The sequence below is a fragment of the Vanacampus margaritifer genome, chromosome 8, assembly GCF_051991255.1.
Source record: "Vanacampus margaritifer isolate UIUO_Vmar chromosome 8, RoL_Vmar_1.0, whole genome shotgun sequence".
Taxonomy (NCBI): domain Eukaryota; kingdom Metazoa; phylum Chordata; class Actinopteri; order Syngnathiformes; family Syngnathidae; genus Vanacampus; species Vanacampus margaritifer.
In genome coordinates, this window is record NC_135439.1 from 16,473,102 (window position 1) to 16,500,645 (window position 27,544).

The 27,544-nt window shown below is 39.9% G+C and overlaps 1 long non-coding RNA gene across 2 annotated transcripts in view; it reads left to right on the forward strand.

Moving 5' to 3' along the window:
- The first annotated feature begins 11,649 nt into the window (after nucleotides 1-11,649).
- The window catches only part of LOC144055970 (uncharacterized), a 29,340-nt gene continuing 13,445 nt past the window's right edge, over nucleotides 11,650-27,544 (forward strand). The window contains exons 1-2 of one of the 2 annotated variants that reach the window (XR_013294963.1): nucleotides 11,650-11,878; nucleotides 15,945-16,081. This is a non-coding gene — a long non-coding RNA (uncharacterized LOC144055970). Of the gene's footprint in view, nucleotides 11,879-15,691; nucleotides 15,755-15,944; nucleotides 16,082-27,544 lie in introns of those variants that run through there. The other variant, XR_013294964.1, reaches the window with a different exon arrangement.

Here is a 27,544-nt window from a genome sequence, read left to right on the forward strand (position 1 = left end):
TTCGCTTTGAACTCCACAACAACTTGTGCACGTCCATATCTTGTGCTTGTTTGACATGATCCTGATGAAGCTCCTCGGTTGTCAGACTGAATTCACGACACAACAGGATGTAGTTGAAAATCTTTCCTGTACAAAATGTGCAACGGTATTCCGCTGAGAAAGTCTCCATAAATCCTGTAACAATCTGCGCTCCCAGGTTGTCTGCCACTATTGAGAACAAGCAAACCTTTGAATGATTCACCTAACAGTGGGATACAAAAAAATAAATAAAACCCTGCTCCTTAAGCGTCTTCAGATCCTGCAGCAGAGGTTCAAAGACTTTACCATAACCATACATTTTTGCATAAAACTGCCAAGTAAACTGATGATAATGAGGAATGGAACCCCGGAGACAAGTTAGCAAAGACCCAGTACACAGAACAAAGCTTGTGTTTCTTTAGTGAGGTGCCAAGGGGGTTACAGGTTTCAAAGTCGTCCACATACGGATTTAGCACAATCCTTGGCTCTTTTCCTGGGAGAAAACAATTCTCCTTAAATAAGGAACCACCTTTGCAAATGCAAACAGTCTTTATATATAAAAATATACCAAGTAAGAACAGAGAGCAGCATTCAGAAGGTCTCGAAGGAGTGTTTCCTCCAGGATTTTTTTTCAGCAGCAGATATCACTGACTGTCTGTCTGTCTCTGTCTCTCTCTGAGAGATTTTGAACATTAAAAATTCAGTTCAAAATCGAGGCTTTGATTGTTTATTCTTTATTTGTCATTTGGTAATGCGCTCCACTGATTCTGCTCTGTCAGGTGTCAGCTGTTGCTAGTGGGTTGGAATCATTGAGGGGCCTCACAATTTGATTCCAAATCAGGGGTTATGATTCGTTTGTTATAAAACAATTATTAGATGCATTTCTGAAATCTATGTTATATTGATGCATTTTTTTACAACACACATTTCTATTTGTCTCACTAACAATAATAATAATAATACAAAATAAATACTCAGAGAGCTCATAGATAGCATGCGTTGGTACCTGGGAACTCTGTGATGTTAAGTCGTCGATTTTTGTGAACATAGCATTGTAACAGGCACTTTGAACTTATTTTGTTTTCATCTTTCACATTGCATTTTGTGTTGCCCGTGGCAACCTCAGAGTAGCCTCAGAGTGATCTTTCTGTTACAAACAGTACAGAAAGACACAGAGACTATGCTTTAGCCTCAATAGTTGTGAAGTCTGCTTTTCTGCATATTTTATTATCCTTCCACCGCATATTGTAGACCCTTTTGTCTTGATCTGGAAGATATTGTGCGTATATTGCTCCAAAAACACTCACTGTCATGCTCTGGTATGTTTATTTACATTGTAAGTGTCCAAAAAGATGTCGGACCTGTGAAGAGTCAACTGAGCAGGGCGGGGCTTTTGCGAAAGGTCAATCACAGTGTTTTAAATGAACGCGATACAAATGCATAGCTTTAATTTTCTTCCAAAACCTTGATAAAATCAGATGTGCAAGATGCATGTGATTGCGTTGGATATACAGTACTTTTAGTACATTTTAATTCCTGCTCTTTTTTTTTTTTCCCCCAGTACCACAACTGAGTGAGTATTTGAGAAGCTTCTGTAGATTAGCTGCCAAGCTTATGTGACATCTCAAATTAGCCATTTGCCTTTGAAAGCATTTCGTCCAAACACTATGCAGGCAACAGTGTTCATGTGTGGTAGAAACTGATGACAAGTCACACATCCATGGCCACTGTGAGTCGTACATCTTAATTAAGAAGCTAAGCAGCAGCATGTTCCTAATAGTGACATGAGACAAGACTGTCACTGCAAGCAAATAAGAACACAAAATGATACATGGATGCATTTATGAAGCATGTGCGCCTTGCGGTTGGTCACCTGAGAAATGGTTCACTGCGGCAAGTCCAAAATCGGTGCTCTGTTCCCGGTGCACGCGTCCCTCTGAGTCTGGAGCCAATCATAACGTTCCAAGTTCTTCCCGCGGCCCCACTCCAAGTGGCTCGGGAAGGTGGCTTGTGATATAATTAAGCGTCAGGAAGGTCTGGATCCCGTCAGGCCTTTTTCTCCTCTCCTGCTGGACTCCACTAGAGCTCCAAGCGGGGCACTTGCCCGAGATAAGCGGACAGTCCGCGTAAACGCTGTCGTAAACAACAGTGTTTACTACTTCCCGATTCTTTGTTTTCATTTAGTTTGTTAAATGTATGTACGTTATACCATTCACCCCAAACTGCCAATAAATAAATAAGTAAATTAAATTGTTTTCTACTTCTAATGGGGTGAAGTGTTGTTCATATGCCGTAAGCGCTCTTCGCTCCCTCCTTTAGCGTGGGAGAATATCGACCACAGCGGGGGAAAGCCGTGCTGTGTTTGATGAAGATAGCAAAACGTGTGCTCACAGTCGTACACCGTCAAGCAAACCCTGAAACAAGGGAATAAATGTTAGGCTTAGCGAACGTATGATGATCTTGTTGCGCTGTTTAAGTGCACTGCGTTTACCAATAAATATTGTGATCAAATTGGATTTTTCAAAATTTGGACTCTGAAGTGTGTCGGGAAAAGTACAATAATTAAGCGATTTGAGTTTACTCGGGACTCGGTCATTGATGTTAACGAGAATCTCGAGTGCTGATGACTGCCCCGAGTCCAGGCACTAATATGTAATTTGGGGGCTGGAACGGATTAATTGAATTTCCATTAATTTCAATGGGAAAAAAATACCTCAGTTTAAGAACGTTTCAACTTGCAAAGGAGGTCAGAGAACCAATTAAGTTTGTAAGTTGAGGTACCACTGTAAATATTACAATATATATTTCTATACAGTGGATCCCTCCTATTTGTAGGAGATAGGGGCCCCGTCCAGACGGAAGCAAAGCCGGCTTTGGTCTTCAAAGAAATCTCGCACACACAGAAACATTTCAAGACTTGCGTGTGTCCAAAAGAAGACGCTGAGGACATTTAACGGCTGTAATGTATATGCCAAGTCTGGAGTGGCGCTGTAGCGTAGCCACAGGGATTTAACGGAAAGCGTGAAAGAAGAATCAGCGAAGAAGACAAACACTTTTTTTCCCCTAACTTTATTGCAATCTATTGAACAAATATGGCTTTGCATGTATCAAAACAACATGAAAAAGACAAACACAGGAGAAGTGACAATGGCGGGTGATTCAAGTAAAACACCGCTTGTTGAAGGCGGGAATAAAGAAGCTAAATATTTTGCTGCAAAAGCATAAGCAAGCTAAGGAGGCTCCGCAAAACGACTACGACACGGCTATCTGCCATTGTCGTTGACAGACTGACGGTACGAGCTGCGACCATTACGTCATCACTGGAGGAGTATCCTGCATATGGTGTCCAGACGGACGCGTACGGGGCGCATTTTGAAATCTTTCCACTCTCGAGCCCGGTTTCAAAAGTGATCGGTTTCAAGCTCCGAAAATCGTGTGGACGAACGGCCTAAATTGTAAAAAACTTGTGAGGATGCATTGAAACTGGCTTTCGTGTGGACGGGGACAGGGACTGGGGCAGCCTGCAAATAGCAAAATCTTTGTATAACTGACGCCATTAAAATAGATGTTCAGATAGGTTGATTGATTGATTGATTAAAGGCCATGTAAATTTATTTATTTCAAGAATATTTTGTAAACAATTACTTCCGGTTTTGGTAAATACGTAGTAAGTAATATGAATGAGCAAGAAAAAGGAAAACAACCTAAGTAACATCAAATGAATAAATATCCATCCATTAATCCAAACGAAAAGAAAAAACACTTTTTTAACATATTATTATTATTATTATTATTATGTCATTGTTTTACTTTTACTTTTTTTTTTTGACAATTCAGTGTTAAAATATTTATATAATTATCTGTGTCCATGTGCAATCTCTATGTCCTACCTCACAATTCCCTCTTTTTCTCCTGGGACAAAGCCACTCTCATCAAATTGTCTCTCCCTCAGATAGCAGGTTTCCTTAACACTTGCAGAAATGACCTGACACTTCTAATCTCAGGTTATTACCTAGATGTGCCAACATTCTGTCTCTCTCTCTCGCACTCGCTCTCTCACAGGCGCTCGCTCTCTCACACGCGCGCACACACACGTGCAAGGAAATTTTGAACATGTTCAAAGTTTCCTTGTGACAAAGGTGACAACTACGAATAATGACAAACACAAATGCGACATATTCCGAACTCTGTCGAACTCTGACGAAACGTAGCTTTCTCAACGTTCGGCAATGTTCGTAACTCAGTGGGATGCTGGCTTTAGGGTAAAAGGCTAGGAAATGCATTATGTCAAATTGTCACTGAGATGTCCCCACTAAGATACAAAGACAAACGTGTGCGTGTGTGTGTGTGTGTGCGTGTGTGTGTGTGTGTGTGTGTGTGTGTGTGCGTGCGTGTGTCAACATATTTTAGTTGTAGTCTCATTTCTGAATGGCTTTCGATGGTAGAAGGTGGCGATCTATGCCTCCCATCGTTTTCTCGTAAAAACAGAAAGCGAAACAGGCTCACGCCGTGAGATGTTAATAGTAATCGTTTACATACTACTGGCACTACTGAACTCGTACTGTAAACCAAATGCTAAGAGCATCAACTGCTGCATTCTACGGGTACAACAAAACTTTTGAATCATGTACGAACTCTTAAAGTCTTTCTCCAAGGTTAATGGCCTCCCTCCAGGCTTTAACATTCCCCTCGTAGCCCCATAATGTTCACTGTTTAGGCCTGGGGTACAAATATATTCTATTCAAACTGCTCCAAAGGGTCCACTAAACCACAACACGGTGTTTGTGCGTGAGAGTGTGCATGTGTGTCCGTTGGTGCCTGCGTGAGCATGGCTTTATAGTGTCTTTATTGTTTTTAACACCCATTGGTATTTAGTATTCTCTCTGCCATGCGTCCTTGCATCCCTGATTCTTTCATCCTCTGCGCTTTTCCCCTCCATTCTTCTCTTTCAGATGAGAATACAAATGCTTAATGGAGAGAGGGTGAGCAGGTTTTTTTTTTTTTAAATAAAAAATGGATTATTGATGCGTTGGCACTAGCTTGTATTATTTAGTGCAGCAATGTCCAAACGTGCTCTGCCACACACACAGAGGTGTCAAAAGTGTTCACATTTTTTACGCAAATAAGAAGTACAGTATTGGGAATAAAAAACAAAACAAAAGTATCAACTCAAGCTTTTTACTTAAGTAAAAGTATATATTTTTAAAGTTTCCAAACTACTTAACTCATTTGCTTCCAAAAACGTATAAATACGTTCTATTTTAAATATTACAATGCTCCCAAAGACTTATTTATTCCGGTTTTGTTTTGTATTTTATTGTTAGAGCATACAGAAGGCTTTGATGCAGCCTCCGAACCGAAGAGAATGCTTGAAGCAATGGTAGTTATTACAAAAACGGCCAGCAGGTGGCAGAGTATAAGAGATCAACCAGGGCCATGTTGCAAAAAGCTCTTTTACCAGTGTTTTAAACAGGTTTGTGAATAATGATGAAACTTAGCTATATTCTAATGCTAATTGCTGCAAAACTGAAACAGATACAAATATACTTTGTTCCTGATGAAAGAAGAGACCCTAATCTTTCTTTTGGTAGGTTCTATGTTTTTATAGCAATAGAACACAATATTCTGTGGGCCGTGCAAAATCTGTCAAAATCTAGTAAAACAGCCGGGAGCGAAGGGGGTTGCTTCAGTGAAAATTTCTGGGAGTGAATGAGTTAATGTATAAATTATAAGAGTAAAATTAATGCAAGGGTAAAACAAATTCATTAAAGCGTAAGTCAAGTCAAAAATTTTATTTTTAATGTTGTGACGTGAGTTTTGGGCCAAAAGCTTGGGGATATATATATATATATGTAAATATATATATATATTTACATATATATATATATATATATATATATATATATATATATATATATATATATATATATATATATATATATATATATATATATATATATAGATTTTTTTATTTTTTTTTTAAAGGACTGGGATTAAAATGTGATATTAAAATGTTCCGTTGTTTCAGCTGCATATGGCCATTGAGAATGTTAAAATAGGCCTACAACACAAATACACTAAAGAGCCATATGTGCTACTGAGCATTAGCGTCTGTTTCATGGCTGACAATGATATGATTACTACTGTTCGTCGCCTAAAGTAATCTAATGGTACAAAAAGCCAAACTTCAATTGTGTGTCGTCACTAACCTATTTTGGAAGGTAAGTGTATATCTCGGCTACAGGAATATATGAGGAACAGATGTACAGTAAAATGACAACACTGGCCAAAAGTAATTAATTAAGTAATTGGCTAATGTTGAATTTCAAATTTCACACAGTCAACCAAACAGTCAGGTCTGAGGATTCGGCTCCGTGTGTGTGTGTGTTTGAAGATACAGTGCATCCAGCTCCTATATTTTTCGTAGTACCATATCGTATTTCATTGACCTTATTTTGCTGTTTGCAAGCATGTTGTTGGCGTGTGCTGGAGACCTCCCACTATAAGAGTCGCTTGTCATGCTTTTGGACCATAATTGTGGCTTTGCTAGTGTATACACATGTTTACACCATGGTTGAAATCCTGATGGGTCCCTCGACACATAGTATGAGGTAGCCTCTGCCCTGGTTTCCATGGCAGCAGCTGGCTTTATTACTCTCACTTTTAGCCCTCACAAACACACACTCCTGTCAGGGCTTCATTGCCACCCCACCCCGAGGCGTGTTTTGGAGCAGTTAAGGAACTTGTCAGGAATGAGAGATGGGTGATGTGTGGCTAAATGAAGCGCAATGGACAAACCATCACACAATTTCACACTTGAGTCGCCTCTGGCTCTTCTACTGCCTGACACACACAATTGTGCATACACACACAAACAAAGAAGCATGGTGAAATGAGCTTGAAATGAGAACCCTAGCGAACGTCGATAGAGCCATCCGCCGTCTAGGTTCCACGGGAACCATTCTTAGATCAATAAAATCCAGTTCAAACCAGTCACACAGTCGCATTCTATTGAGCCCACAGCATAATAGGCTCGTGAAGTTCAAGCTATGTGCCTTTGTTGCGTTACAGCAGGCTTCATAGCACAAATATGGCAGCATACAAATGTTGTCATTACTGGAAAAATGCATCATTGGAGAGGATTTGTGATTTTGTTTTTGGCGGTGTAAAGTGAAGCTCGCTCATTGTTGACCTTGGGATCTCGATACCAAACAATCACCAGAAGATGTTTTTTAATTTTTCTTAAATTACTTTTTTTTTTTTTTTGTCTCTTTTCTGGAGAGCTCAGTATTGTTCATTCGGTAATTTTACCGATTTGACATGTCATCATCATTGCTCTCTCTCTTTTTTTTTTAATTATTATTTTTTTATTTTATTTTGTATGTGGGTGAGTATGTGTATGTGCGTGCGTGTGTGTATTCATTAGTTCACCTAAAACCTATTAAAAAATCCCATACCGTTCACCTAAACCGAACACTTCCAGCCAGAGTCGTGAGGCCGTCAGGAGACCCGAGGAAGGACCAAAGAAAAGAAAGGAAAGTGAAATCCAGCACCGACCAGACACCACCCACCACCCACCGGGCCACCAGACTATACTTTCAGGGATCATTTCTATAGTTCTTAAATTATTTTTCTAAGAAATACTACACAGTAAATTCTGTAGAGTAAATTTGCCTCTATTTAGAGTGGGACCAAAAACACTCCGTTTTAGAATAGGCTAATATTTACACTTGGAAGAGAGTAAAATAAAGAATTGGAAAAAAAAGTCACTCAAGGGTTGAGGAACGAACTCATGACAACCAGCGTGGGAGACTGCCACACTACCACCTGAGCTATGCCACCCTACTGTTTGCTTATCTCCAAGAGATAAACATTGTTTTTGGTCTCTCGGACTTAGGAAGACTCCAGCTGACACAAGCGATATCTTAACACACAGCAGGAGCTGCGTGGTTCAGGGAATAGATTGGCTCACTCCCAAGCTGAAGTTCGTGAGTTTATTCCTCAACCCTTGAGTGACTTTTATTTTTTTTTAATTTTTTTTTCAACCCTTGAGTGACTTTTATTTGTTTTGTCAATTCTGTATTTTACTCTCTTTCAAGTGTAAATATTACTTTAAAACTGAGTCTATTTGGCCCCTCTATAATTAGAGTCTAATTTACTCTACAGAAATTACTGTGTATTTAAACCAAAAATAGTTAACAAAAAAAAACAAGATTCAAAAGAGTTGCCCTCAATGGATATGAGAGCTGTTAAGTTTGCAGTCATTAGTCAGGTTTCCATCCAAATGTTTAGAATTTTTTGTGCAAATTTTGTGAAAATGTGCAAAACGGACTTATGCCCGTTTCCATCCGCTCTTCTTTTGCGAATATGCGCCACGAGATGACGTTGTAGTGACGGAACTTTGGGACAATGGGGAATTCCAGGTGGGAATGTTGGTTTTGACGGACTGAACGGAAGTAGTTTGTCTTGGTGGCTTCCCTCTCGCATGTAAGTGGAGTGTGTCGTTACATTGAGAGCTGATGTTAATAAAGCCATCTAAAATTACATTCATGTTTTTTTTTCTTTAATTAATTATAAAAAGAATCGTGTTTCTTCGTCTCCCCAAACATGTCTTACTTTATCATCCACCAATTATTGTGACGACAATCGTGCGTGTGACGTATATCCGGTCTTGTAGTCGCTTCTTCGCAAAACCTGTTTTCATCGCCAAAATGCGCATTTTCCTTTTTTCGATATGCTTCAAAAACCACCCCCTCCCAGCGTATAAAATTTTTGGCGAATTTTGGGCCTTTTTTCAAATTTCTTGCGTTTCTTTTTTCGCAATTCTTGAAAATTCTAATAAAAATAGGTGGATGGAAACCCACCCATTGTTTATAGACAACCAGTAGCCAAGAAATACCATAATATCTGTAATTCCATTTAATTATCTGTAGAAATATGCTTTAAATCACTCAACAACCTCATCGTGCACAATGAGGCTTATGCCACAGAAGGGTTGGGACATTTCATCCAGTCCTAGTACATTCAGGCCACACAGTCCCCATTGCATTCGGGTTAAATCTTTCTCTCGATCAGATAGTCAACATTATGGCATGCGCCAGAAGAAAAATGACAAAGCTGAACATTAAGCAAACAATGACCACAACTACTGAACATTGCTGTGTGCCTTTGTGTCTGACCTCTGCCGAATACAACAGCTTGGTTTGTTTCAATTTGCCACAGATGAGGAGATTCTATAGCGGTGCATCGTCGCCATCTGCAGTGACAACAACACATCCCAGACGAAAGGAGATCTTAAACATCTCATTTACTCGTCTTAGGTAACTGAGATTTGTGTGATACCAAACTGATGCTAAGGTGTATTGCTCCTGTGTTTCTACTGTTGCTCCTAATATGCACTTAATTTCAATTTAGTCTCCTTTAGAGGTTTACAAAAGATTTGTTAAAGCTCTTATATATTTATTCGGGGTGTATCAAAAAATTGATTCTCATAAGAATCGCGATTCTCATTTAGTACAATTCAGAATCGATTTTAAATGTCCCAAAATTAATTTTATTTAAATTATTTTATAGTCTTGCCTTTGTCTGTGTGTGCCTTTATTTGGAGCGCTGTTCGTGTTGTACCCGATTTGGCCACTTAGGGGCAGTGTGGTTCCACGCGGTCTAATACACTGTTAAGTTGTAGCCACATTAGAGAGTAGAAGGAAAAAGTCACGATCAAGGTATTCCAATAAAAGTTGTTTTTTTGCAGTGTGGAGTCAATCTTTTGAGTGATAAAAGTGCCGCGATTAGCGCGCTAATTAGCATTAGCGAGTCAGACTGGAGTAGATCATTACAATTCCTTGCACATCTATAGATTGAAGCAATAATCATTGTCAATCAAATAATTTTGAATCAAAAATCGCTCTGAAGCGAAAATCGATTCTGAATCGAATCGCAGGCCCAAAAATCAGAATTGAATCGAATCGTGAGACATTCAAAGATTCCCACCCCTAATATTTATGTTTCTCGGTCTCAATTAAGGTTTTTTAGGCCAAGCGAATTGGTGCCTTTCTCCCAAAATAGAACCCCATGTCAGTGGTGTAACATCATGCTGTGATTGCTTTGTTAGAGCCATACAGTAGTGAAATGTCCTGCGTTTCCTAAGACGATCACATTGGATTGCTCCCAGTTTGATATTGTGGAGAGCTCCATTGAGTGAATCATAATTGTCAATCAGTGGCCACCAGCCGCTTAAATCTTGTTCTCGTCCCCGGCGCTGGTATCCAAGGTCGGGCACATTTTGTCCAAAGCTAGACAGGCATGCGGGCACTCATAGGCCGTGACAAAGCAGTCGAAGGCATTCCACGAGCGAAGGCATTCCACGAGGTACTAGGGTTGTCACAATACTAAAATTTCTAACTCGATGTCGATACCCAGGAAAATACTCTATACCATTTTCGATACCGTGGCGATAAAAAAAAGACAATTACTTTAAAAATGCATTGAAAAATATTTTTTTATTAACGTGAAAACCTAACTACAAATAAATAATCAATTAAATAAAATTATTAAATGAGAAAATGGACAAATAAACACAATTATAAATAACACAAATGAAAGAATTCCTCACACAAAAATTGCCATAATGACATATCTGGTTGTCTGCGTTAAAAACAGACATAGAATAGAAACAAAAATAGTAAAAAAAATTGAGGTGGTTAACTATTAAAGTAAGCAAAAATCTGAACAATATTTTGAGGTAGTAAAACAAGTAAATAATATTTGTAAGTGTGGGTATATATATATTATATTATATTATTTTCCACAATTGTTCAGCCCTACACCAGATTGTAACAACTTCAGGGGCATTCAAATTGGGAGGCCCGACTGCATCCAGGCTCTATTAACATTCTTTGCAAGATCTAAACTAAGTAAACACTTGGTTTGTGTGATGACGCATAGAATAGTTTCATTTTTGTTTGTTTGCTTGCCCAAATCCATTCTGCTCAGCCCTCCAGCCAGCCTGCCAGAAGTCTCTCTGCATGCTGCCTGTCCTTGCAGTCGCTCAATCTGTGGATCCTCGTACTTCATCACAAGTTGCCAATACATCTTTAGCAGTAAACTCGAGCCTCTTTACCACAACAGAGCTGTGACAGAAAAGCTGGCATTCGACCATCTTTGCCTTTTACTACGATCCCAGGGAAGCTGAAAATATTGCTACAACTGTTTTCTTTAAGTAGTATAAAGAAATACGTGCACACACTTGCACGCGCTCTCTTCTATTAGGATTCTGTTCAGGGCCGTTTTTTCCATTTGCATGCGTAGGGTAGCCATGCGTGGGAAGGAAAAATTCATGAATGATAAGCAACCCAAAAAGTTTGCGCGTGAGTGTGCATGGGCATACGTGTTGAATCACTCCCTCGAACCGTCCACCTTTCTCTATCAATCTGTTCATCTAGTCATCCTCAAGCACGTTGGTGGTATGTCATAAGGACAGCCTCCATCATGTTTCACTATATTTCCACCTGCCTCTTTCCGTCATTCCCCGCCTGCTACCTACACTTGTTCTGCCCCCCCCCCCCCATCTCTTTTTTTTTGTACTCTTCTCTCCACGCTTTCATCTCCTCCCCCTCCGCACGCCGCTTGTCACCGACGCAAGATAGAAATAAAAATGTTACCGCAGATAAAGCTAATAAGAGGAAAGGAGCGGCGTAAACCGCTCTGAAAGGAGACGGAAACTGGAGCGAGTTTTTACTTGTGTCCGACTCTTCTTTCATGGAATATCCCAGAAGATGAAGGTTGGCGAGAGGGAGGGATGGAGAAGGCTTCGAAAGCACAAGACTGATACGATTCAGAGGGCAGGACTTGCCTGAGGAGGGTACGCACACACACACACACACACACACACGTTAAAAACTCAAAATCAACATAGATTCAAAACGAGCATGTGCGTCTCTTGCTTTGGGTATTGAACTGCTTCTCATTCACTCCTGCTGCTTTGTTGTGTCCGCAGGCTCTGGTTGCGACTAATTTTAGGAGTCTTCTCTGGGCTCAAGTAAAAGAGGGTTTCTTTTTCTCTATACTTCTTTTCGTTCTAATGAATTCCCCCCAGTGCAGATTCTCAAAGAGCCTTCCTTTCCCTCACTGACTCGGGTCCCATACATGTTTTCCACTCTCCCCATCTGTCTTCCTTTGAGGAGCAAATAATTGGATGTGGAGATTGGCTTCTCTGTGGTTCAGCAAAGAGGACTGAAGCTGCTTGTCACACATGGACACACACACCTGAAACTCATGGTGTGTGCGCATGTGTGATACTTTTCTTATGCACAATAAGTGATCCAATAGAAAACTTTGAACAGCCAACGAGTGTAATTTTTGCTCCATTGTTTCATTATAATCGACAAAGAACTGTAAAAGAAGTTGAATTTTAGAGTTGAAGTATATAATAACAGAGCACAGTGTTCCTAATGGTTAGCACATCTGGCTCACAGTTCTGAGAGTCAGGGTTCAAATCTGACCTCCCCATGCATGTGTGTGTATTATAGGTTAATTGAAGACTGCAAATTGTCCTTAAGTGTAAATATCAGTGTGAATGGTGTTTTTTTGTTTATTTGGCGAGCAAGCAGTTCCGGATTGATCCCGCCTCTCCAGCTCACTATCAACCCGAATGAGGACAAATGCCATAGAAAATGGATGGATAGCTTTTGCATTCGGACTTGTTCAGATTGTTAGGATGACTTCTAAGGGGCACTTTATACTGAACCCTCTCCAACAAAAGCAAACGTGAAAGCTTTGACAAAGTGGATGTTTTATAAAGTGCCCGCATCATTTCAAGCAATGAAAAACACTCATCTGAAAAAGAAAAAAAAGATCCATTCTCAAGTACTGGGAAATAACTGAGGCAAAACGCAGGGCAGCTTTTGCCTGCGTGCTTGTCAACATAATGAGCTTGATCATTTTTGCTTGGGATGCACAATAATGCTATTTTCAACCAATAGAGGAGAACGGGGCTAGTTGTATCACGGGTAAGTTGTCACAATGCAATTTTCTTCTCCACCAGAGGGCGCAACGAAAAAGTGGAATACTAGTTTTCTTCATTTGAATGGTGAGGGGTTGTGTCCTGTCTGAAAAGAGAATAGCACATTGTGAGCTGAGATGAGTGCCAGTTTTACACAACCCGAAGTAAAAATTTCCAACTTCATATATTTTGAAACAGGCGTCGTACACAGACAAATTCTAGCAGCAAATCATGGACTCCTTAGTGGAGAGATTCGGGCATCTTGACATGCCGCAGTCACTGCTCTGTTTTAAGCTGACTTTAAGCAACAAACACAACAGATGGACCAACGTAGCATGTCGATTATTATCGGCGGATTTCTTTATTATCTGGTTTATCTGTATGACGTCAAATTGGTCGATAATTGCCGATAATTATCCGCCACCGATATTATTGTGCAACCCTAATTTTGACAAGGTTAATATCTGCATGTAAATCTATTAAAAAAATGCTAAGAAACAAAGCATATTTTTTTAATATGTAATAATGTTTAAAAATGCTTCGCGGAGTTTGTCACTATTTGACTCGTGACTGCCATCTCTGGCCTAAAATGTAACTACAGCCACTTTGTCAAGCTCACGCATAGTGTGCATGTGAGTATACTCACTCAAGTGTGCTTGAATAAACTCTTATTCAGTTTTCTTGGAGTCTGAGCTGGAGTTTGGGCTGTGCATAAAGCCGATCTCGTTTGTTTGTTTTTTCACTTTCCATCACATTTGTACGCTAGCTAGCAGAACACTTAATGTCCGCGGGAATGAGCATGACGTCACCATCCACCCCTCCAAGCCCTCCCCACTCCCAAGAAACGGAGAACACTGCACACTGGAGGGAAGTTTCAAGCTGATAGGTCCAGTCACAGTTAAAATGTCAATCTTGTACAGTACTCATTTGGGCATTAATGAAGCATGTATGATGTAGAAATCCATTAACATTTTAAACTCCGCAATGCATCTTTAAGTGAGTGTGAATGATTCTCTCTTTCTATATGTGCCCTGCAAGTAGCATACGAGTTAAGCGTGTTGTCTTCCATCTATTCTCTGTTCCACTTATCATCACTAGAATAGCTTGTCTTTTTTTTGAGAAACTATGCAACAGTAACGTTTTAAATCATCGGAATTGTTTGTTATGCCATAAATACGGCAGTTGTGATTGCTTTGGCTGAATATTAAGAGCCAAAGAGATACACAGAGAGGTTTGCCTGACAAGTTTGACATACTGCCAAAAACAAATTCATCTTCTGGTAAAAGGCTGAGATGCAATGTATTTGTTTCGATACACTTCTGTACTGATGAATCTGAATATATGCGAATAAATCTGAATATACAAGCAGTCACATGCCTAAAATACTGTACATAGGGTCCCTTGGTTTACAATAGAGTTCCAAGACTATACTTATTGGATTATTGGATGGTGGGGTGTGGTTGTGGATAGGGTTGGGTATCGATTCTAATTTCCTCAATCGATTCGATTTTTCACTGATTTGATTCAATTCACTTCAGTTCAATCCAATATTGATTTATTATGGAACATAAACTCTTTTTAAACATCAAGGACATGATAAAAACTCCACAAATATTACATTTTAATAATAAAATACATTTTGCGGACGTAGGATTTAGTTTGTTAATTAAAGGTGCATTGAGCCGTTTAAAAAGGTCATATTAAAGCTTTTTCTACATCATGCATGCTCCACCAATGCCCAGATGAGTATGAATAGCCCCGACTGTTTGACCTATCAACTTTTATCTTACCTTTACAGTAGAGTGTGCGGATCACACTCCACAGTTTCTTTGGGGAGGGGAGCAGTGGTGGAGGGTGACGTAATGTGCGTCCCCGCTGAGTAGCGGACATATGGCGCGCACTTAAGATCGTGCACGTACTTGCACACGCACCATGAACGAGCTTGACACAGATGCTGCAGTTACGCTTTGGACCAGAGGTGGCAGTTGTGAGTGAAAAAGTGACAAACTGCACAAAGATCCTTTAAAGTAATACGTGTTATAATCACTTAAGTGTTTCACAAACATTGACATCAGCAAGGCTGAGATGAAAATCATTTAATGGTTCTAATTTAATAATTGTAAATATAAACTAAAACGATTCTAAATTGTCTTAAAGTGCAATAGGTCAGGTTTTCCATAAATGTAAGAAAATACTTTTAAATTCATGTGAACAGTACATTTCAAGAAAACAGTATGATACAAAAAACTCATCCTTTAAAATTCTCTTTTCTTAAGAATTTACGGCAAAAAAAGATATTTAAATAATCGATTCATGATTTTATGAACCGGTATTGAGCTCGAAAATGAAAATCGATTCGATATTGATTATTCAATTTTTTCAACCCAGCTCTAGTTGTAGACGAGGCAAACGGCCCGAAAATGCACCAGCCGTTCAGGAAAATCCTAAGATTCCCGATGGCCAGCACCTTGAAATAAGACCAGGTACCAGCTCGATATCGATACCTGGTTTTGATACTTACCCATCCCTAGTCACTTCAAAGCGTATTGGACGTAACATACTGAGATACCTTTGAAAATATTATTGGTGGAGGTATTTCCCCAGACTAACTGAGCGAGTAAGAAAGAGAGAGAGAGAGGACATGAAATGTGTGTTAATGTGAGAGGAACAGACAAGCTGATGGAATAGAGAACTCACACCCAGCAAGAGTTGAAAGATGCTCTTTCTGCTAGCACAGTAGGTGTCACGATAGAAGGCTCTTGACACGCACGCACGCACACACACACATCAATAAAGGGATGCTGTCTCAGTCTTTTGTCCTCTTACTTTTTGTTGTGCCACTCCTGCGCCTCATTATTCTCTCTCCTTCTCCTCTTCACCTTCCCGCCCAATCCCCTCCTTCCCCTTTCCTTTCCTCCTACTCCAGCTGCTTGCCTCCTTCCAGTCCAATCTCATTGTCCTTACACACACATGCGCATCGCGAGCGTTAGTGCATGTGTCTGTGTGAGGACAGACAGAGGGTGCAGCCGGTCCTTTTAGCAGAGCGTCACGCTCACGTCTGAGGTGAGTTATTGCTTGTTTATTCAACTTTTCACCGTTTTGCGTGCCATCTATAAGTTTGACTTCAAGTGTGCATGTTGCATGTCTATTATGTTACACAGTGTGAACAATTTTATTAATTTTTTTCTTGAACACTACTCCTCTTTTGGAGTGTGTTGATTATGTCTTTAATATTTGCATTAGCAGAGGTCAAAGGGGTAGAAAGTGGCTTTTTGCTGGCTGTTGAATTAGATGCGACAAAATTGTGCCTTGTCTGCGTGTGCGCGCACGCGTGTGTGTGTGTGTGTGTGTCGCCAGAGGGTGCGCTTGGCTTGATCGGCACGTGCCCTGCTTTAGAATTATTAACTATAGCGCTTATTCCAACCTGGTTCATACTAATTCTGAATATATACAGTATCCTTAAAGTTTAGGTTCCTTTTTTATCATATTTTTAGTTCGGTCTTATTTATATCACTCCAAACCATGAAGCTAAAACTGTGTATGAAATGCAAGAACAGGTATTCCAGTTAATCATCCAACTGTTTATGATACGAAACATTTTCTTCTCCTTGAACTATTTTCTCTCTCTCTCTCTCTCTCTCTCTCTCTCTCTCTCTCTTTCTCTCTCTCTCTCTCTCTCTCTCTCTCTCTCTCTCTCACCCGCTCACATTATACACATTCCATAGCAGATTTAAATATTCCCCAGCAGGGTTTAAGAGTGAGCAGAAATAGATCAACTTCTAAATCAGGACCTCAAGCTCAAATCAAGCTGGCTCACCACCGTCTCTTTACAGCCAGAAGCTTCAACACTTCCAATCCATAAAAATGATAATAAAAATTAGGTTTGTGGTCATTTACACAGCAACTGTGGGGAATTACTGTGAGGTAGCATTAGTGAAACATTGTCTGCAAATTTGCTTCAGAGCTGCACATAGAAAGTAATTCTCATTCAGCACAGCTGCATGTTACTAATGAGAATTTTCCTAGCTCACAATTTTTTTTTTAAAGTGAATAAAAAAGTCAAATCGAATCTGCCGATAAAAGATGTTATACAACTGCCTCCAGCATCCCCTGAAAGAGATGGGAAAAGTGGTTCACGGCAAGAGGAATTATCTTTCATAGTGTGTGTGAGTGTGCCAATTAGGTAGAGTGTGAGAGAGAAGTGTGGAAAATGATCGAAATTAATGTTAAAAAAATGAAGTTGCTCCATTAAATGTGAATGTTACGTGGTACCCTGCTCTGAGGTAGTAACAGGATACCCAGGAAAAGATCAGTCCACACAAGTCACGTCACATTTCGACCGATTCACCTGTTTTATCACCTTTCACACTTTGAGAAAGTACCAGTCGTGTATTTTCCCGATTACAGGTTGTCATCACACATTACTAACGAGGCTGTGAGTTGTTCATAAGTCAAGTTCCAATAAAAATAAATAAATAAATAAAATAAAAAATGACACAAATGGGGGAAAAAAAGAAATTATATACAGTATATATTCTATATACTGTATATAATTTCTTAGACATATACTGTACTGTCTATACATAAATAACATGGTAAAATGGTAAAAATTTAAACAATGTGGTACAATATCAACACCTTCTTAAAACAATTGGCTACGTCATTTTTTTCAGATTTTACAGGAAACACACAAAAATGAACCATTTGCATCATGATGAGATGATTTCGGGAAAAAAAAAAAAAAATTTTGTGTGTGCAAAAAATGACTTAGGCAATTATTTTAATAGGGTGACGATATCATTGCTGTCTTTGGGACCGAGAAGTATACAACACAACCAAGGCATGGTGATAATGGGGAGCGAGGAAGTTGGTATAGTGTTGAACTGTCAACCAATATAGCATTTAGCAGCCATCACAACCACAGGTCACCAGATTCACTAGCGATCTTAAAACTTTTTTTCCTTCCGTTCCCTTTTCTCGCTCGAAGCAATGCCGGTGTTGAGTCACCCAAGCAATCAAACTTACACAAGACATGTAGCGCATAGCATTAACATTAATTTTATCATCCATGCTAAATAAAGTTTACTTGCATAACGTTAACTTGCAAGGAAACGTGCAAATTACAGTGCAAGTGCACGGCGAGTGAGAGAGCCAACGAGACAGGCAAAGAGGGACAAAGAGAGAGCTGAGATGATAACATGGTGCGGTGCTGCTCTGCAAGGTTGTGGCAGAAATGGAAACTACAGTAAAGTATCGTAATTTATGATGTGGTGTACACTTAAAAGTATGAATTTGCGAGCGCAAAATGGCATTTTATGGCATTTATGGACATTAGTCAGCGTTTGCTCACATCTGCGAATATCCGTAAGTCAGATGTTCGTAACTAGAGGACTAACTGTACCCTATTAACCCATCCCATCCTTTTTCAATACCACATACGGAGCTGCCAGCTGCTACAGCTTGTCCGTATTTTGTTAACTTTTGTTATTATTGTTAATGTTAGCTTGTAATGCCGGTAACACTGATCTGGATACTACAAAAAACAGCAACCCAAAAAATCATTCAAACAGGTCGAAAACGGGCAAAAATACTTTATTACTATTACTTTAATACTAATTGCTGCGTTGATCTGTTCAAATAAAGTTAAGCTGAAGCTCACAAAATGCGCAGTGGAAGCTTGCGGAAGAGTCTGACGTTAGCCAAAAGCTAAAGCCAACAACTAATCCTGGTCGCCACTGGACGGATTCAAATTAGTTGTGAGGAACAATTATAATATATATTAATGCACAGACTACGACTGTGTGCTAACGAGAACGAGAAACACCGGTTAGTTGAAGCGTAGATAATGGTGTGTCATATTTTTAAGGATTTGTTTTTATTTGTTTCTATGTCTTTTAGCATTTAAAAGTTTGAGGAGCCGCTGGCAAAAAGCTACAATGTGTGCCCATTTGTGTGTGTGTGTGTGTGTGCATGGTTGGAATGTGCTAAGTAAATATTTGAATAATTTTGTGGTTAATTTATTTGTTAAAGGATGAATATTCATTTGTGCAATTGCAATGCAATGCCTTGATTTTAGTGAAGTTATTAGAACCAGTCTCATAACCAATTGTACTAATAAATACATATAAATTGTTCTGGAAGTAAATTCCTATAGGTTGGCAGCACAGTGCTTATACACTTCAGGGTCGTGGGAGCTGCAGCCTATCCCAGCTGACATTAGTCGAAAGGCAGTCGGAGTAGAACCGCTGCTCCTCCACATTGAGAGGAGCCAGTTGAGGTGGCTTGGGTATCTGGTTCGGATGCCTCCTGGACGCCTCCCTAGAGAGGTGTTCCGAGCATGTCCCACCTGGCTTCCCTCCTAAAGCTGATACCCGCACGACCCGACCCGGATAAGCGGTAGTAAATGGATTAGTGGATGGATAATAAAGTTCACAAAAATGAGAATTACAGATTTTACGATGAGACAGAGGAAGACCTGTGACAAAGTCCAAGGTGATACTGTACGTGACCAAGGGTGAGAGGGAATGGGAAGCGGTTGTAGGAACAAGCAGGAGGATGACAAGACGACTTATAGGAACAGACAGAACAGGCAAAGATGAATTCTTGAATGTCCTTGAGAAAACCTGGCCACCAGAACTTCTGGAATATCAGGAACTGTATTCGGCTTACTCCAGGATGACACACCGTCTTTTATTCATGTAACTGTGGTAGAATCTCTGGTGGCAATTCCGTTGGGACCAACAGCATGTAATCCTAAGCAACCTGAACGACCCTAACAGTGTTGGCCACTGATTTCTCCACTTCCCACCGTACTGCCCACACAACTCGGCCACAGACACTATGGTATGGCTATGGGACAAAGTACTTTAGAACCTTGACAAGATGTCTCGCTTGACATTGCGGCAACCATTTCGGTCAGTTATGGAGATATTGAATCTGGTGAGAAACAAGGCCCAAGAAGCATGACATGAGTTAAATCTATGACCTGAATGGAGGTAGTCAAGGTGCTTGGTGTCAGCGAGAACCTGCCATGGGACGGAGGCGAACTTCAACCGGTGCGTCCACTTCTGTAGTGCTGTTACTAGCATTAGAATTGCTTTAAGATGGTCTGAGGCAACATAAGGAAGATTTAAGTCAACTGGGGATTTCTGGGACAAGATAGCCCCTCACTATGACAAAGGATTAAGATGAGTCAAGATCGGTAGACCTGTGAATGAACGCTTAAGGCAAACTAGGGTAGATTCAGCCTCTGAGGTTCACACAATAGGTGCTTCATTGGATGTAAGCTTTGTCAGAGGTTCTGCCATATTACTGTAACACTTATAGAAGTTGGCAAACTCCAAGAATCTCTGCTAATGCTTTCTTGATGTAGGAATTGGTCAACAACAGCCAGGATCTTGGCTGGATCCGCTCTTGAGTTGACTTTTCACCACCATGAATCCTAGAAATTGAACAGGCATAACATGAAATTCACACTGCTTGGCTTTGAAACTCTACTGGTTCTTAAGGAGGCTTTGCAAGACTAGACTAGCATGTTGGGTATTGAAGAGGGTCTTCTGCCCAGATTTAGTCATAACTGTTTTAATTTACTTATTTCCTCAGTAGAACTTTTATCTGTGGATGTGTCTTTGTGAGTGCTGTCGCAATTTTTGCTTGTGTCGTCATGTGTATTGAATGATGTCTGTAAAAGTCTTATCTCATGTCTGGTGAACTCTGGGGGATTGGGGGTTTTCTGGTACCTCCCTTCAAGATAGTATAAGAATGTTGTAAGTCCACTGTAATCTTCGCACTAATGAGAGGCTGCAGCAATTGTCTGGATCTCATTTGTGCCCGGAATATTCTGTAGAAATAAAAGCTTCGAAGTGACTGTTCATCGATCTCCAGCCTGCATTCGGATAACCAACATTCTCACTACCCGAAAGAAAACGAACACGCGGAGAAAAGATCTTTCTTCAACAGTATGCTAACAGACACTTCAAGTAATGTTACGGTCCACGATGTCAGTGGCCGTTTGTTTTATTTTGGTGTGGACTGTGTGAGCGCTTCTCCCTAATTGGTGGCCATTGTCTCCAACTCCACCGACCAGGGCAGGGGGCGCGCTGATTGCTGTACTGGCTTCAGGTGCTAGACCAGCTGTGGCCACAGTTCAAAAGGCTGATTGCTGGTCTGGCTGTTCGTGTGTGTTTGCCCCCCTTCGTTCATTTGTTTAGTTAGCAAGCCCCCATACCCCCATTTGTTACATGCCGGGTAGCACATAATTGATGTTTGGCAGGGGTACGACACATGGAGGTGGGAAGTGGCGGAAAAAGGGGCACACTGAAACCAAATGGGTGGACATGAGAGGGGCAATTACACACGAGTGGGGCATGACACGACAAAACACACAGCACTATACCTCAACACAGAAACTGAAATGGGAGGGAGCAAATGCTCCCGAAAGTCTGGCCACTACGCCGACCTTCCGAACTGCCCGAGTGCAGTGTCGAATGAATAATAAGTGTGATGGATGAATTAACAAACTTATGGCAAAGTCATACGAATGAATAGTGGACTAAAATGACCTCGACTGGTTTACTTATGGCTAAAATTGCACTTAAACGAAAGGACAGCGGAATAAAAAACACACGAGAGGTATAGGAGCTGGCTACAAAACGAAGGGAGGGCAAACACACACAAACAGCCAGACCAGCAACCAGCCTGACCACCAGCCTTTTGAACTGTGGCCACTAATGACCACAGCTGGTCCCGCACCTAAAGCCAGTATGGCAAACAGCGCTCCTCCCTCGCCCTGATTGGCGGACTGAGTCGGAGACAATGGCCACAAATCTGGGAGGAGCGCTCACACAGCCCACCCCAAAAAAGCAAACGGTCACGGACATCGTGCACCGTAACAGTAAAAAAAACACAACCGGTTGATTTTGTCATAAAACGCGTCATTAACTAGACTTTGGTAGTGTGCTTTGCACAGGTGAAGTCTGATGAATACTGTATTGAATTGAATGAAAGAAATGCACTGACGTTCTGAAATGCAAACAAGGTAAAGCCCATAGCAGAGAGGCCACCCTATAGAAATTCACTTCCAGAACAATTTTTCTGAATTTCTATATTTTTAACATTGCGTCAAAAACTCACCAATCAACACTTCAAGCATACTTTGTGGTATTACTCCTACTGTATGCTTCAATTTGTCGCTAAGCGGGACTTCCCCAGAATCAGAGCTCGTATTCCCTTATTGATTAAGATGGACCCAGGCCGGGCTCCCCCTCTCCTGTTGCCCTCCCACTCCTGTCTACGTAGATTCCCTACTCAAATCAGTACATTTTGAAACGGAGGGAAAACTGAAGCCAAACACCATGCACTGCAACCCCGCGTGTTGCCCAACACAAAGCAACTTTTTTTTTTCATTTTCAATTTGTTTGAGCAGTTAGTTCGTGTACACTCATGATTTTCTGTCTTTTCCCTTCTCCTCTTGTATGTGTGGTTTTATTTCCCAAGGCAGCTTTTCCTTTCTGCCACTTTATCATTGCCTCCCTCCTGTTACTTTGTTTGTTCTTCCCATGCTTCATGCTCTCACTATCCTCTCCTGCCTCTCAATTACATCAATCCCTCGAGGTGAACCTGCAGTATATGTGCAAGCTTTAATTGACAAGTGTGTGTTTGTGTGAGAGAGAGTGCAAGAGAGACACAGAGTGTACACATGCAACATCGAGATATGTAAGCTAATCATGTCATTCACTTGGACATTATGGTATTAAAAGGAGTGAAATCGGCTATTGGAGCGCAAGCCTCAGACAATCGAGATGTGCTTATTGGTACATTTCTAATGTGTTTTCACACTGAGAATTCTAAGGAGTGTTCCGTATACACTCCTCATCATCATAATTTTCACTGCAAGAGATACCCAATGTCTTCCTTCCCCCAACAATGCTCCATATTTGGCAGCTAGTGCTCCTCTGGGAAGCAGAACATTTCTGAAGAAGCTGTGTTGATGGTCTAATTAATTAGTATCTCCAGCATTTTGAGTGTCTCTTCATTGATGCCCTGCTGTCACTGAGAATACAGAATTTTAGCTGAAATTGAACATATTTAAGAATATTCCTCTGGATTTTATGACATATAAGCTATTGATGATGCCGATCAGCGATCAATGAGCTGGAAAAAAAAAATGATAACCAATTAGATCAGATTGTGGAGCAATGTATCTATTTACTCAACACTTGACTGCTGCCATTCGCGGGGGATAGGGCCTGGCCCGGCCCACGAATAGCAGAAATCCATGTATAACTGACACCAATCGAAATGCGTGAGGAAAAAAATGTCAAAAAATGCTGATAAACATTAAATATTATCTGTATTGTCTCATTAAAATTAAGACATTACAGCCGATCACCAAATATAATCCGATCCCGATCCAGCTGATCACATCAGTGCGCCACACAATAGGCCTCCTTTTAGGTCATCTACTTTTTGTCACCAAATTGCTGGAACGCCCAGGGAAGCGTATCGCGTCTGCCAAATTCACAAATTACACATACTGAACTAGACCTGCCCCGACACGAGAATTAAGATGCAACAATTTTTGGGCCCAGAACAGTCTGCTTTCTGTTGCCAGATGCGCCAAGGGCATGGCGTCAGTAGTCAGGTTTCCATCCAATTGTTTAGAATTTTTTAAGCAAATTTACTGAAAATGTGCAAAGCGGACATGCGACTCATGCCCGTTTTCATCTGTTCTTCTTTTGCGAATGTGGGTGGCGGCATACACCATAGAGATGTGATCCACCAGTAATTTAAAATAAGAAGTAGAAAACCAGGAAGCGACTGTGCCGTGCGATGACGTCGTATGAGTTTGCTTTTGTAATTCTTGATAAACCGTAGCGTTTATTTGCTATTTTCCATCTAATTTTGCATTAATATTCGCTTCTTTAATTAATTCCAAAAAGATTTCTGCTTTGTCGTCCCCCCAAACATACCTTATTTTATCGTCTGACATTGCTTTGGGACTACAAACGTACGGTATGTGTGACTTAATATCCGATCAAAAGGTGCAACGTGTATCCGGTCTTGCTAGAGGTTACTCGCAAAACCCGTTTCCATAGCCAAAATGTGCAATTTCCTTTTTTTCGATACGTTTCAAAATCCATCCCCTCTAAGCGTAAATTTTTCTTTGCGAATTTTTGGCCCTTTTTCAAATTTCTAGCGTTTCCTTTCAGTTTTATTTAGGCATTTCTCGAAAATTTGAATACAAATTGGTGGAAGGAAACCCAACTAGTGTCCGCCGGAACACCTAGAGAGGCGCAACACGGCACTGAACAAGGCAGACTAGACTTGGGGTGCATTAAAATGGCCATGACAACGGAATTGGGAAGGACAGGAGTGCACGAAGGCATGGCAGACAAAGCTAAGGAAGTTTGTTATACCTAAAATGGGATTATTTTGAAGGGAAAAATGTGTCATTTTCGATATTAAATAACTATATATCTATTGTGATACAAGTTTCTGACACTACTTGTACATGGTGTGTGTGTGTGTATTTGTGTATATATATTAGCGGTCTAGGCGGTTGAATTTTTTTTATCATAATTAATCACATGACTTCAATAGTTAACTCACGATTAATCGCAAATGTTATATTTGTCTCAAATGTTCGATAAAATGTATAAAAAAATTATTTTCTCAGTTTCATACTCTTGTTGACATAAAAGTGGAAAAATGTTAAATTATTAGAATTATGACTGCATCTTTTAGTCATTGATACATTAATTTCATAATAATTCTTAAAATTGAGTTAAAATAAAAAGTGTGATATTGATTTGTGTTGAGGTCCTTTCTGCCACTAGATGGCATAATTGCATTTGTAAGACATTGGTGACAACTCACTGCATTTTCTTTTCATATTAAGAGCTATCTAATCTTTAGCATGAAGTAACTTGTAAAATTCTGCACATTTTTAAAATTGGAAAATACAACTTGGCCCCAGTCTCCACAAATATATGCATTATTGTTGAATTTATTACTGCTAAATGTTGATGTGGTGTGGACGTGTCTGCTGCGTTGCGACTGGAATTCATCATTTTAAAAAATTATTGGCGTTAAAGGAAATTTAAAATAACTCAAAATTAATGCACTAATTTTGACACTCCCAAAATATATACAGTACACAAATCCACTGACTTTTAAAAAGATGAGTTTGCCCTTATATGCTTCGCCTCCATCTGTCTCTGACATCTCTGCTCTGACCTTTCATAGCACTTTTTTCAGGCTTTGTCTTTTACACTCCTTCCTATGTTTCAGGTAATGTGTAGAGCTGGGGTGAGAAATCTCTCAGCTTTGATAACTTTTTATGTGCATCTCTCTCATGGCCTTCTCACACTTCACAGTTCATTGCCTTACAGAATCATTATCATTCGGCAAATTTATAGCTCCACAGAGGAGCTCAATGTTGTCCAGGCAGGAGTAAAATGCTGCTGAGACTTTGTGCCATTGTACGAGATAACCTTATTCCATAAGGATGAGTTTCTGGTTGTTGTTGACCAAGCTAAAATTCAGCACAGCTTTGCATCCTTGGCTTTCTGTGGTCCTGATCCTGCTCCACAAGGGTCACAAATATTTTGATATAATATTTAGCAGATGCCTTAGGATAGTAAAGGCCAATTGCGACATCAGTTCCCATGTTTGCTCAATAAGATAAAAGAACGGCATACTGATCCCATTATATTGATCTTTTTACAATGAAAGCTAGAGCAAATCTATTCCTCAATTAACCATATTTGGTCACAGCGTTGGTATTCCATTAGGTTCACCTCACTGTATCTGTTGCCACCAAGCAGTACATGACTGTTTGGGGTCCCAAAATATTTGCCTGGAATTATCCCACTATTTAGTGGTAGTCTACTCTTCAGTATGCTTGTAGGTGGCGGTTCCAGACATACTGAAGTCTGTCTTCATTGGGATGGTTACCAGCCCAGACCCAAATGAGGACAGGCTGGATGGATAATTACAGTATACAGTATTTGTTTCCAATTCACTGAATTAAAAAATAAATAAAATGTTTAATAGAATTTACCCAATAAATGTAGGGTAACAATTTGCAGCCACTTTAATTGGGCAAACATAAATTATAAATTGTGGTTAAATATCACATTATTTCCATAATTATGAAATACTTATATGTTAAATATGTTTACCTAACATTTATGATTACATTCTAAAGCCAATTACTAATCATAATTGGGTAAAATATACTCACAATTTCTTAGTGTACTGCTACTCAAAATTAATCACTATTGGTTGCCAGTGTGGGCTTAACTGAAAAAAACCCACACACATTAATAAAGGAAAATGAAATGATTTTTATCATAAATAAATAAATAGCTCAGACAATCTTCATGAATAAGAAACCCAACATAATAAATAACTTACGTAAGTATGTACATTATTTACGTATGTAAGGTACAGCGGTCACTCCTCGAACGTTACGCTACAGGAAGAACCGCTCTTCCTATCACTACTCAACGACATGGCTGAGAAGCAGTGTTTTAAGTGGAAAAAAATAAGTGCCGGTACTCCCCTACGACTTGTGCTTAGGACCAATTTTGGCCACTCATGCTCAGTAATTAGGCTGTTACTTACAAATTATGTAATTTTTTCGCAGAAAACACTTACCAGTGGGTGTTTTACGCCAGGATCCCTGTATGGGATAATGAGAGCCTAGCAAAGAACGAATTTCATTGTTTGCATCAACCATTCAGTGTATTATCTCAGTATCGTGAATCGACTTGCAGAAGTTAGGTTTATATTTCACAGCGATTGTTTTTTCTTGTGTGCTTTGCTTTCATTTCTGATTACATGATGCAGATCAATCTTTGAGTAGCACTCGAAAAAATAACTTATGAGAGAAAATGTATATTCACATTCTTACTGATGAAATCTGCATTAAGAGCTTCTCCCACACTTATTTTATACTTATTGGTACAACCGTACGTCACACACTGGTATTTTCACTGTAGAGGAAGAAAAGAACCTGAAAATTGTTTGTGAGACCAATTACTGTCATGGATTCATGGAAAAAAATGCCAAACATATTGAAATACTAACAGTTTGTGAATAAATAAGAGTCATTGTACTTTTTAGACATGGTTTCAATGGATGCGCCACCTTGCAGTGTGCAAAATGGAGGTCACTCTGATTGGCCGTTAGCTAGAAAATGCAAATCATTCCTCCTCTGGGCGGAAGACCTCCACTGGCCGATGATGTCACACTACGGCAAATTCAATCGGACAATAAATTTATATAGAAAAAGCCTTAAAGGCAACGCAACTAGTGTACTGCACACTACAGCTATTTTTCTTATTAAATTTAATATTTTTTACTCTTTAAAAAAAGGAGAAAAAAAAGATCTTTACTTTGTGGAAATTTACCTATTGCGGGCAGGGGTGGAACCTATCACCCGTGAAAAGTGAGGTGAACACTGTACCTTAAATGTATTAAGTGTAGCAAGTATTTAGAAGGGTGGGAACCGTGTGGTGT